We start from the raw sequence: 14,333 nt of genomic DNA, 5'->3' as shown, positions 1-14,333 counted from the left end.
TCAATAAACATTGGCACTTAATGTTTGGTGTTTGAAAATGTATATACAGCCATTGTGTTCAACTGATTCCTTTCCCACTGCTTACTGCTTTGCTCTGAAGTAACAACTTACATTTGCATAGCCTTTTATAGTTTTCAAAACATTTGCAAATACATTATCTCATTTCATTTTCACAAGCAATTCACAAAGTAGGCAAGCGACACCGGGCTAAAAAGGGCCAGTTTAGAAAAAGACCCAGAGTGCCCCCCAGCTCATGCTGTTATACCAACTGCTAAATGATGACCCTCTTTATCTTTGGAGCAAGCCCTGCTGATCGAAAACCCAGGGCTCTCTTGTAGCAGACTCCTTTACAAAGCTTTTAATGCAAAGAGAAACCTGCTCCTATAAGTAGGATAAATCCACTCCTTTTAGAGCAGGTGATGAGAATGGCTATTATGGCCGAAAGAAAGAATCAAATGTTAATTCCTCCTGAAATCTTTCCAAGCATTATCTTGGTGATACTGGGACAGGTTAGGGTCTAAGGAGAGGTTCTCCCTCTCCATTTGAGAGTTGTGTGTGAAATATGTCACACGTCCGGAAAGATGCATAAAACGCTTGCAAGGCTGCCCATTTGTGGTCAAGCATAAAATGTAACGTTATGTACAGGGATGAAGAGTACAGCATAGGGAATACAGTCAATAATATTCTAATAACTGGTGTATGGTATCAGGTGGGTACTGGACTTACCAGGGGGATCACTTTCATAAGTTATATAAATGTGTAATCACTATTCTGTACACCCAAAACTAATATAATATTGGATGTCTACTGTAGTTGAAAAATAAAATAAAAAATGTTATGTAACAATATGAGTGACTAAGGCGGTGGTTTTTAGCCATGTAACTTGTTTTGATCATGCCTATTAACGTCTTCAAGTACAGGAGACCTAAATGCTACCAGAGCTTGAGAGCATAAAGGCTGCAAATGCGAAGGAGGTCACTTCTTTAGAATTTAGAGACAAAAGCCTCATAAAAAATCAACACCCAAAGAATTAGGTTATGGGATTATAAAAGTAACCTACCATGAATGATGGTTTGTAAATTCTAATAGATTCTATCCAACGCTCGGCTAAAATTACCTCAGGCCAAGAGATCTAAGAGATACAGCAATCCTGGAAAGTGTAACAACTAAAGGTAATGTAAATAAAAGAGGATTCAACTGCTCTGAGCTGTCCGGAGTCCAAAAAATTATGACTTTGGAAAGAGGCAAAACTTCACCATGTTTATCTGGCACTGTCCAGGGTAGACTAAATTTGGCAGACACAATTATTCTAGCCATTACTGGGCTACAGAGTATATTGAATTCTTCAAGCGTTTACAGTCTGAGTAGGAGACGCTGTGAGGTTATCCAGTTCTCTCCTCTCTGATTTTAATGTTCACCAAGCCCTCTGACCCAGAGGAAGAAGCCCTGGTCAGCAGATGACTCTGTATATTGGGAAAGGCATAGTTTCCTCTGTAAAATGACATCTGGTGGGTCACTGATCAGTTTCAGAGGAATTAAGTTAGTGTCCACCAGTGTCCCTTAGCCACATTTCCTCATTTTGGGGGGGGGGGAGAAGGTTATACTGTAAGAAGCCAGGGCCGAGGAGCAAATTCTCTATGTAAATATAAGAGTAGAAAACACATGGGATCAAGTCCCATTTTTCTTCACTAATTTTGTGACACTGGTTAGGTTAGTTCACTTCTTTGACCTCTAGTTTCCTCGTGGATAAAAAGCCAAGCGTAGGGGTGTGGGGAGGATCACTGATAGTGTTCGGCGCCGTTTCTGGCATAGCAGGCGTGCAGGTGTGACTGCCGTTAGAGAGCCGAGGCAGGCCTTCAGCAGCAGGAGCCCCCAGCTCAGGGCTGCAGAGCCAGGAACGGACGCCGGCCCAGGGCTGCCCTCCGTCCTTCCACTCTCCACTCTCCTTCTGGGTCAAACGCTTGCTTTAATAGTGCAGAGGAACCACGGCAGGAGTCTTTGTCTTAGACAGTCAAGCTCAGAAGGAAGAGGGATAGGATATATACCTCTGAAAGCAAATGTTTCACTGGTCTCTTTGATCAACCAGGCTAAAAAATATACTTGGGGTAATAAAAGACCAAGCCCATGCAAAATATAAGGCATTCATCAGCAGACAGAAAACTTAGAAGATGGTAGAACAGTTGTGAAACTTCTTCTGACTGGAAAAAAATCATAAAATATTACACAGCTGATACAGCGAAAGCATTTTGGCTTTCTTCTACCTTGGCCAGTTCCACAGCAGAACACAGCCAATCCCTCGTGCAAAGCGTCAGCATCAGCCCGTATTTCCACCCACCCTTTCCAGGTGTAACCACTCCCTTGTAGGTTCTTCCAGGCTAGCTAATTCTGGATCCCCGCTCCGCAGCAACAGGATACTTCACTGAGCTTTACCTCAGCAGGAAGCATACAAGAGGTTTATGACTAAGGCAAGAATCTTCCTCAGAATCAAGATTCATCCTACCCTTCTGATTAGAACATAGGCCTTTGTTTTTTATTTTTTGTTTTTTTCAGAGAACGGTTTATTTATTATTGATTTTTAGAGAGAGAGGGAGAAAGAAAAAACATTTTTTTGTTGTTCCACTTATTTATGCAGCCATTGGTTGATTTAAAAAATAAATAAATATGTTTTTATTGATTTCAGACAGAAGGAGAGAGAGAGAAACATCAATGATGAGAGAGAATCATTGATCAGCTGCCTCCTGCACCCCCCTGCAGGATGGAGCCTGCAGCCCAGGCATGTGCCTGACAGGCATCCAACCTCGATTTCCTGGTTCATGGGTCAGTGCTCAACCGCTGGGCCACGCCAGCCGGGCCACTGGTTGATTCTTGTATGTGCCCCGACGGAAAATCAAACCCTAAATCTTGGCATATCGAGTCAATACTCTAATCAAGTGAGCTACTCAGTCAGGGCCCATGTTTTGTTTTGTGTTGTGTTGTGTTTTGTTTTTTAATATCTTTACCCTCCTGCTTCCAGATTGCTGCTCTGACCTACTCCTTGTTGAGTCACACTATCAGAGAGCCCTAGCCGTGGAAATATATTTCCTGGCTCCTGGCAGATGGCTCACAACTGACAGGCCCTCCCAACTACATTCTTGTACTAGATGGGCTTCCAAGATCCCAGGCCTGATCCCTAACTCCTCAGCCATGGACCCCAAATTACCGAAGTTCTTGGTGGTGACCTGAAAAGGGAAAGACATCTGAAAGTTGTTGACCAAAGGCCTTTTGTGTACAAGAAATCAGTCCCAGATCAAATGTGATTACAGGAGCAATAATGTTGAAGCAGTTTTTTGTTTGTTTGTTTCTGCAATCAACCAAGAGCTGTAGAAATATCCAAGGAACTTTCAGCCCTGTAAGAAAAAAGACTAATAAGAGGGTTTGGGGGGCTTTTCTATAAGTGGAGCTGAAAAAAGACACACACACCAAAAAAACCCCTAATAATTGCTAGAGTTTCCACATTTAAGTAAATGAATTTACTCTAAGCCAGAAGTCTTTAACCTGTGGTCTACGCACATTTTGGAGGTGGAGACAGAGAATCTTTGTGAAACCATGAATTTGTGTGTATATGCCTTTTTTGCTGAAAGGTCTGTATCGTTGCCTTCTAAAATGCATTTATGTCCTAAAAGAGTAAGAACCAAGATCTAAACCACATTCTCCTCAATGTATATCATGGGAATAATGTGTTTACTAGAATAAAGGCTTTATACTATAAAGAATGCTATTTCACTCAAAATGCATATTTAACTAAAATTCTGTGGGAATCAATAACCTCAGTTTACCATAACTATGGCTGCGAAACCCGTTCCTGGTTTTGACGCTGGACTACTGTTATGTGGGATGTTAAACCGGTGGAGACGGGTAAAGGCTGCACAGACCTACCCACCTATGCCTTTCCAACTTCCTATTAATCTACACTCACTTTATTTCAAAATAAACAATTAACAGATTTTAAATCTTAGGTTCTGGAACGTGGTAGGATTTGGTTCTGAATCCAAGCTCTGCATTTAAAGCTTGTAAGATGCTGGGCAAGTTACTAAGTTCTCTGAGACTGTTTGCTCATCTGCAGAAAGGCCCACGGCAGCTCCTACCTCGTAGAACTGTGGCATATACCGTTCTGAGCAGAGGGCCTAACCCACAGGTCATCATATAAATATAAACCATGATGGTTTCTGTCAGGCTGCATGCTGGCCACAGCCTAGACGTCACCCTTCACTGGGTGACAGGTACACGGCTTTCAGACGCGGCTCTGAAATGGGAAATGAATGGCCTCCTTCAAGGTAGTCTTGGAAACCCAAATCTATAAAGTTAACAGAAAATGTTATAAACAAGGACCTGCCCTTTGGAAATATGAAGAAAATCTAGTGTAACAGAGAACAGTAAGGGGTTAATAATGGAAGAAAGGGAAGCACACACACACACACACACACACACACGCACACATGCAGCAAAAGCAGGGAATGAGACCATTGTTTCAAATGGGTATTCCAGTCCATATTTGCTCAGTATAAACAGTGTGCTTAAGGACCCTTAAAGTTAGATAGAATTTTCATCTAAATTGTTTCAGTTTAATAGTAGACAAAATAATGATAGTGTGCGTTTCACAAAGCTGCATGTTTTCCATTAAGAATTGTTAACTAAACCCAAAGTTTGGAAATGGGCTAATAGCATGATTTTTAAAAGAAAAATAAAAGGATGGTCATATAATTAATAATTTTTATTAATAATTTGCTTTCTGGGAGTGTATATGCTAATGGGAGAGACAACTTTAATATCACTGTAACGAAATAAGGTTTAAAAAAGATTTTCATGGGGGGCAGTGAAAACAGACAGAAGGGGCAATTACAGCAAACCAGAGGTTCAGAATTTCTGGAGATGACACCTGAGCTGAGTCTTGCCGGTGAAGTAAGAATGAGCCAGTGAAGAAAATGCAGTGATCACAACAGCTGTCCCAGGCAGAAGCAACAGCAGGAGCAAAGGTGCACCAGCAGTGACAAGCAGGTTGGTATTGCCACAAGTTCAAAGCCAGGCATATCTCCGAAACGGGGTGCGGGGGGAATAGCATTTACAGAAAAATCTTCTTCAAGCTTTCCCACTGCATATAAATCCTAGAAATAATATTTGTGCAAGCACTTTCATTATAGAACACCGATTTCTGTGGTGAGCAAAGATGGCAAGACGTATTACATCTTGGAAAAGCTGGACTTAATTTCCATGAACAAATTCCGCATTTCCTATTTTTCTTTGCAAACTAAGAAAATATACAGTTTTTAAGCATTAAAAACCAGTACTTTTTCCCCCCATTGGAACTGGCAGGGGTCTGATGACCTTTCTTATAAAATGTGGGGCCTTAAGGAAAGGACAGGGGAAGATGGAATAATCCTTAGTCTTAGTAATCTGTAGAAGTGATTGATTTCTGCCTGACTGCTTAGGGATCCATTTTTGGAGCTTTCTGGTCTGAAGACTAAGCACCATGGCTAATTGTATGGGAACGGGGAAGTAGTTACTAGTGAAGGAAACACATTTACTGGTTATTATGTTTGTGGTATGTGTTTTAAACCTCACAGAGCCTCTGTTTTCAATGACTCTGATCTGGTTGGCTTCAAACCAAGACACTGACCTCATACCCCAGTTTTACTGAGGCTTATTTTGAGGAAAGACAGTACAGTACAAAACTTCCCCCCCTCCCCAAACCACCTGAATACTCAAATACATTAGGAAAGCCTGATTCGAGAAGACCTTCCTTGTGCTTCATTCTGAAAAGCAAACCTTTGTTGGTCCATGAAAAGAAATTCCACAGAACCCCTGCCAGGTGGCTCAGTTCATTAGAATGTGGTCCTGTACACCAAAAAAAAAAGGTTGCAGGTTCGATTCCCAGTCAGGGCACATACATAGGTTGAGGGTTCCATGCCGCCAGGGCGCCTATGGGAGACAACCGATTTGTTTCTCTCTCACATCAATGTTTCTCTCTCCCGCTCTCTCTCTAAAATCACTAAAAAGACATATCCTTGGGTGACATTAAAAAAAAAAATTCCACAGAGAACAAATTTCTGTGCAAAGTACTTTGCCATGTTTAGCAAACATTCTACTAGCTTGCTTGAGTGTGCAGGGAAACAAGAAAGTGCTAAGGAAACTAGGAGTAAATTAAACGGCACTTTCTAACACTTGGGTGTATCAAAACACTACTTCATCCCTAGCTGTATGTTTGGTCTTATACTTAAAGATTCCTAGGTAAAGAAGGGGGATAGTCTACAACATTGGATACTAGATGTGAAAGAGAAAAAGAATTTTAAATAGGAGGAAAAATCATAAGCAGTTCCCAAAGACATGCCAAAATGAAAGGATCCCAGGAAGAAAAGACCTAGATAAGAAATTCAACCTCTTGTGCTTGTTAAATGTTTATAAACATTCTAGTTTATTCAGTTCAAGTTTAATGACTTGCCCAAGTAGCTCTGCAAAATCAAAATGCTATCATTTGCCCTCAACAACACTAATCTTCTCAATTTAAGTTCCCCCAAAAATCCTTCAGAAATGGATTATTTTCATACTGAGCAAGGGAGGTGGCTTATTAAATAAATCACCTAAAGGATAATTTAGCATCTCAATAAACCTGTCCAAATAATTTACTCTAAAGGAAACTGAGTGAATTTAATATCAAAAGATTATCTACAGGCAATAGCATGAGTGAACCTCACAAACATAATGTTGAATAAAAGAAGCCAGACAGAAAAAAAGGACATTCTCTATAATTTCATTGGTATAAAGTTCATATGAAGGCAAAACTAATCTATGCTTACAGAAGTCAGAAGAGTGGTTACCCTTGAAGGAGGAGGGACACAGGGAAGCATCGGAGATGCTGATAAGCTCTGGTTTCTTGACCTGAGTGCTGATTCCCTAGTAGGTTCAGTTTGCAAAATTGTATTGAGTTATAGATTTATGATTTATGCTTTTCTAGAGGTACATATGTTATGCTTCAATACAAAGTAAAAAATAAATAAAAATAACATAGATCATTATGGCCCTTCATCAGTGAAGCTCTTCGGTTAAAAACCAATGTTTGTGTCCACAACAGGTAAATCTATAGAGAAGGAATGTCAATGAGTGGTTGCTTAAGTTTGACGGTTGACAACTAAAGGGTATAGAGCTGGATAAAAATGTTCTATTGGGGTGATAGTAGCACAACTGCATGAATATAATAAAAACCATTGAACTGTGCACTTGAAAAAAAACACACCAACATTTGGAGAACTATTATTTTATACTCTTTATTGCTCAGTCCCTCTGACTGGTCCCTATTTATTCCCTAGACTCCCAGCCTTGGTTTCTGGTTGTGGAATGAGTACAGATGTACATTTCCACTTGAAGAAAGAACTAATTAAAATAACACTACTTGAGTTCACTGACCTTCCTGACCTCTGCCTCTTCACTACTTACTGCTTGCTTGTCTCTGTGAGCAATGCCCAGCGGGGATCAATATTACAGGAAGGACACAATGATTTCCCACCGTGGCTGCGCACTGGAATCACCTGTGGAACTCTGAAAACTAATGATGCTTCAGTCCCACCCCTAGAGATTCTATTTAAGTGACATGGGCTCCCACTTTGGCATCTGAATTTTTTAAAAGCTCCCCAAGGACTAAACACACACACTCACACACACACACTAACTGAATTCTAAATTCCCGCTCTGCCATTTCTTAGCTATGTGACATGAATAAGCTATATAATCTCTCTGAACTTCAGGTATGACTTTGAGACATACCTAGCACCCACTAGCTTTAAAAAACAAAAAAGTTAGATACCCTTCTTTTTTCCTTCCCTTAAAAAACTAGAGAATTGTATTTAAAAAAAAAAAAAACTATTGTCTTTTGACTATTATTACAAGTTCCATTCTGATCTTTGGTGTCCTGTGCCTTGTATTTGCTCAGATTCCTTAATCCAAGTTACTGAGCTTCTTGTCCTCTGGCTCCTTGTTCCCTAGACCTGTAGATTGGGAATCTGATCCCCACCTTGGGTGACCTCCCTGGAGTTGGCATCTAGTCCACCTGTCAGCCCGTTTCTGAATTGCCTTCCCGACTTGCTCTGTATTGCTGCCGAAAAGTCAAACATGCATGCCACACAGCAGACCTTGAGTTGAATATTAAAGATCAAGTAGGAGTTAGGATTTGCCCAATGGAGAGAACCAGATGTCCAGCTTCTCTTGAAAAAAGATGAGAATTGGACAACACTGGATCCCCACTCCCCATGGAAACCAGGGGGATCAGGAGCTGCTGCTTGCTGATACCAGAGCATCCTCTCTCTAGTCTTCTGCAGTCTCTACCACCTCGTGCTTCACCTCTCTATTTACTGGCCTGCCTTTCTAGTGTTCAATAATACTTTAGTCAATGAACGAATTAGAACGAAGGAAGAAAGGATGAAGAGGAGGAAGAGGGGAAAGAGTCCCATTAATAACACTAAAGAGTTATATCAAATCCTCACACTGTATACTTTAAACTTGTGCAATGCTTTATGTCAATTATATGTCAATAAGCTTGAAAAAAAATACTACTGAGTAACCGTGAAAGGCCTCAAAGAGCACACCAATAAATGTGGACTGTGGTCTGGGATGAAAGGTACGAGAAGGCATTTTCCCAGGCAGCAACATGATCGAGTTGTTTAAAATATTTTAGGTGCAACTTTAGCTAGCATATATGTCAAAAGAGTGCTTACCGGACCTTATGGGACACTCACAAAGCTAGGCCCTCCAATCTTTCACGTGATACGCAGGAGAATAAATAATTTAAAAAAAAGAATGCTAATAAAATTAATAATTTTAAAAAGCCTACTTTAGAGGCAAGTATATCTCTATACTGCACCACGTTCCAGGAAGGATTTAAGATGGCACTAGAAGGCAGGATGAGCTGAAGTGTGAGGACCGCATCCAGAAGTTAACAGTGAGAGGGATTTTCAGTAATTTGGAGCATGAAGTAATAGAGGCCTGAAGGAAGTTGGGGGCAGCAGGACACAGAAGAAGACAGGATTTTAAGAAGGAGTAATGGTCAAGACCTATGAATGTCTTGAAGAATGGCCCTCAAGGCACAGCACCCAGCAGATTCTGCCAGTGAAGGTTGAGACATAGCACTAGTGGGCTAAGAAAAACAAAATAAAATCAAAATGGGATTTGATTGTCTGGGGACAGACATGGTGAAATTAATCAACATTTCAGGGCCTTGGCAAAACAGGCTTCACCCCTTCCCACCCCCAGACCTGGGCAGCAAAAGACAGTAGCACGCGCCTGACTAATGGTCACACAGCCTGGACTTTGGCAGGCTAAAGATCACATCTTGACCTAAGTTATGTTTCAGCTCCTGAGCCCTAAGGTGGAGGGACCCCCTGGCTATTTTCCTATAAGACCAGACAGGAATGCTGGAAAAGACCACAGAGCTGTCCTCAAGACCTGAAGAAATGATTTATTACCCTAACTGCACCTCCGATCAATCAGCTCCCAGCACGACCCCAAACCCCTAACCCATGGTGTCTTGTGATTTTGCCCTATAGAATCTGCAACCTCCATGCCATTGGGGAGTTCAGACTTTTCATGATTAGCTTCCCATTCTCCAGGATGGCACTGTTCAGGAATAAAATAGCCAATATTTCTCCACTGCAATTCTCAGTGTCTAATGTTCGGCTCTGGTAGCACCAGTGGATGAACTCATTCTGTTCTATAACAGTCTAAGCCTGGAGGTGATGGGTGCTGGTGTCCAGGGCCTAAAGTTCAAGGCAAGAGCTGGGCTAAGACGTCTGAGGTGAGCAAAGATCAACCTGCATATCCCCAGAAATCAGGAAGAAACATGGCTGGGAACTCAGGAAAGAAGTTAGGTTTGAAATAAACTTTTGGTAGCAAGAGAATTCAAGCCATGGAGTGCTGTGAGAGAGAGAGAGAGAGACAAAGAGAGACAGAGAAAGAGAGACAGAGAAAGAGAGAGAGAGAAACATGTGTGACTGTCAAAGCCTACAGAGGAGCCACATTTAAGGGATGAAAAGCAGCTACCAGAGTGGTCAAGGATTCATAGAGAAAAACCTGAGTAGAACAGAATCATTTAGCATCACAGAAGCTAAGAGAGCAAGAAGTTTAAGTAAGGGGGCTGTTAACAGTCACTTACTAAAGAGAGAACACAGAGGACAGAGCCTGAAATAATGTCTAGGGTCTGGCTGGTAACCTTCAAAAGAGCTTTGCAGGAAGCATGAAAACCAGACTGTAAAGGGTTAACAGCAGGAAGTTAGAGGGTGCCACACAAACCCATTGGTATTTCTGGTAGTCAGACCTGAGTGGTGTTTGTTTTGGCTGTGGAGTTGCTAGGCTATGATAAGCACACACTGCGCTCCTGCCCTGCCTTCCCCTTTCCCGTCTGGAAATCTAAGACCTCACCTGATCACCTGTTCTTACCTAGTCCTAAGGAATAACTGTACAGTACTTGTTGCATGCTTTCATTTTCAAGTAGAAGCCAATGGCTCTCTCGTTGCATCTGTGGTTGCCAAGAGCCCACACAGTGTGGGCTGCATGAAACAAAGGACTGCGGGGCTCATCCCTTTGAGGACGTGAAGGAGTCACCAGGCAGCAGGCTGACAATGAAGACGGGGATCTGGTCTTTCCCCCCATTTTGCATATTTGTTTTTACTTTCCCGTGCCCAGTTGCCTTGGCAAAAAACACTGAAATGTGCAAATGATACAGCCACGGCAGACAATTGCCAGCCGTCCCACAGTTGTTCCCTGTCACCCTGTCGTCATGGAAAGGGGGCTAAATCAGGAGTGCAGACACCAACGGGCAGCCTGCTAACTTCATAACCACAATCCTCGTATTCAGTCCCCTGTTCACATGCACCCAAGGGTGACAGAAAGTTGAATTCACAGCATTTTCCACATGGGACGTGTGCAAATATACTTGTTTAAGAAGTCAGAAAATACTCATTCCTAATTTTAAAAAGGAGTTTTTAAAAAAGAAAGCATAACTTCCTAAAAAGGTGTAAAAACTTATAGTCAGACTTTATTTTCATCCCCCTTAAAAAGGCAATGAATTGGACTTTTGGATGCATGGCACCAAAACCAGAAATCTTACAGAAACTAATTTCATAATTTAAATTTTCTTAAATTAATGTATTTTGCTGAAATATTTATGGATAAAATTATGTGATTCTGGGATTTGCTTCAAAATAATAAATAATTTAGAGGAAGTGGGTAAGGGTATAGATAAAATAAGATTTTAATAAGCCTTAAATCGATAATGATTTAAGTTTGGAGATTTAACATACTAGGTCTCTACTTTTATTTGTTTGACATTTTCCACTATATAAATTTTTAAAAGTAATGTACTTTTGTAAGTTAGATAATATAAACAAAATTGAAAGGCAAGCAATAAATTGGAGGAAGTATGCAAAATGCTGACTATTAAGGTTTATATCCTTAAGAGAGAAAAAGTTCTTACAAATGAATTATAATGACTAACAGCTAATAGGAAAAAAATGTCACGAATGGGAAATTCACAGAAGAAGAAATACTAAAATCTAATAACCATATGAAACATATTCAACTTCACTAATTATGGAAGACAGAATAATGTCACCCCCCTCCCCCAGGATGTCCATGTCCTAATCCACACACGTGTGAATACTGTTACTTTATAGGGCAAAAGGGATTTCACAGATGTAAGTAAGGACTTTGGGACGGGGAGATTATCCCTGATGGTCCAGGTAGACCCAAAGTAAGCAAAGGGCCTTCAAGAGAAGGAGGAAAGCAGGTTAATGTTAGAGAGAAAGCGATGTGACAAAGGAAGCAGCCAGTGAAGGACATTCAACAAGGCTATGTTGCTGGCTGTGAAGATGGAAGAAGGGACCTTGAGCCACGAAATGCAGGTGGCCTGTAGAAACTGGCATAGGCCAGGAAAACGATTCTCCCCTGGAGCCTCCAGAAGGAAGCAGCCCTGCTGACACCTTGACTTTACCTCAGTCACTGTGTCTGGAGGAAAACACAAAACAATGCCACCTGATCCCACTTTAAATTCTTGCCTACTGACTTACAGTGACTCTGCTCCACCACCGGCGCTATTACACAACACTTCCTATCAATTTACTCTCCTAGTTAAGTATGTCACAGCTCCTCTGCTCTCAAGTTTCCCAACGACTTCTCCCCACTTATCTTCCCAGTGCATTCCCGTGGCTTGTGCTGTTTGCTGGAGGGAGTGATTTAATCTCACAGCAGAGTTAAGTGCGATCAAGACACTTTCAAACTCTCCCACCTCTACCTGTTTCAGCAACTGTACCCACCCACTCCTCTGTCCCACTTGTTAATTCCCATATACTGTGCTCCTCCCTAAGACCAAACCTCCCCTTTCACCTACTCAAGAACATCACTCGTGCAGTTCTCCATCATCACCAAATTTTCTCTCTTCACTGGATCATTAACATCAACGTGCAAAAGTGCTTTAAAACAATAACAAACTTCCCCTCTAGGGAGGACCCCACTTCTCTGCTTCTCCTTAGAGTAAAACTGCCACTACTTGCTGTCTTTTCTACCCTTTTTGAATCCACTCGATTGGCTGTTAATCCATTCTCGGCACAGATCTGCTACAGTGGGGATCGTTAACTCCATTTACAGAAGAGGGAACTGAGTCTCAGAGAAGTTGGGCAACTTGTTCAAAGCCACACATCAATTAGCAGCCAAGACTGAAAGCTGTGCCTTTCCTGTTCCCTGCTTCGGCCTGGCTCTCTTACTTTCTACTGTATACTGGACAAGTCAACCAGTCTCCTATAATATTGGCCTTATTTACATGTCTTATAAAGTATTTATAAAATTCTATTCCAAATATGAGTCACCGCATAACATACTGATTTTTAAAACTAATATATTTCGGATTTCGTCTGTTTCATGTCTTACACTGAGATAATGTTTCCTCTTGCAGTTATTGATTTTAGGAAAGATTCCATGAATATCTCCCTAAGCTATGAAGCTACTTTACTATAATCTATACCGTATCACTTATTCATACATTTATTATTTTTATTTTAAGTAATACCTAGTCAATACAAAACTGTAGAAAACGGGAAGCAAAAATATATCAGCCATAATTACAACACCGAATACAAATATTGTTACCACTTTATTCCCTTCCAGGTTTTCATGTGTGTTTTTTCTAGTTATAATTATAGCAAATATGGAAAAGTAATCTTGTGTTATCTATTAAAATATGCAAGGAAATCAACACAAATACTTAGGAACATATGACTCTTTAATTCAGCTTAGAAAAAAATAACGGGAAATAACTTACATGTCTATCAATAAAAGAGTAATTACATAATTTTCTTACTCTTCTGTAAAGTTGAAATAATACTAGTACTCCATTGGATTGTTCTACTCCATTGGATTGAATCAGAAAATGTATGGAAACCACAGAGTATAATAAATGGCAACTGCTCAGAAAGCATATTATTTTTATAACAGCTTATCTCCTCAACCCTGTAGTCTCTCAATTCAGCCTTTTCCAGCTCAGGTCAAAGTTCTCTAACCTGGCACAATATTCTAGAAAATCTGATTACTCTTTCAATTTCTAGATTCCAAAGAGATGAGGTTATTCTGTCAACCAAACAGATACCAAGGAAATTTATTCCGTGTCCTACTTCCCACAGAGGTAAGTTCCACTGCATTACTTTGTAGGTATTGAATTTGTCTCTCTGATGGACCTAAATAATTTCTCCAGCTTCAGCCATAATTTACCAGCTCTAACATTTCAGCAGTTAGAGCTGCTTGGCCTACATCCCCGGTTTTTTCCTTTCTCTTTTGATGGCTACTTCACCAGAGTTTTCAGGGTACTGAAAATATACTATTAGAGTTTATTAATACCACCCTTAAATGGGAAAAGACTAAATAAAATTGCACCAATAATTTTAACCATTTGGTTTCATTAAAATCTTTTTCTTATCCCCCTTAATTTGTTAAAGGAAATCTAGCTAAGTAAGCAATATTTTATACTTGGAACAAGTGTCTAATCTGGATCCAGTAAATAATATCCTCGTCCCTGTGTTTGTTTATATTTGTTTTATATTCTAGCCACTTGTTTGAAAGTTTTGGGCTCAAATGCAAATACTGATATAACTCTGGAGAACAATTTCATCCAATTCTCTTCTATCCACTGGAATACTCTAGAGTATAGAGATAGACCATTAAGGGGTCCAGAATATGCCAGTATAGCACAAAAATTATTTTGAGCAGAAGGCACTTGAGTTCCTGAAACTTCTTATCTTCCTAAAAGCAAAGCCTCCAAAAAACAA

This window comes from Miniopterus natalensis, chromosome 1, assembly GCF_054644295.1.
Source record: "Miniopterus natalensis isolate mMinNat1 chromosome 1, mMinNat1.hap1, whole genome shotgun sequence".
Taxonomy (NCBI): domain Eukaryota; kingdom Metazoa; phylum Chordata; class Mammalia; order Chiroptera; family Miniopteridae; genus Miniopterus; species Miniopterus natalensis.
This window is presented reverse-complemented; position numbering follows the sequence as displayed.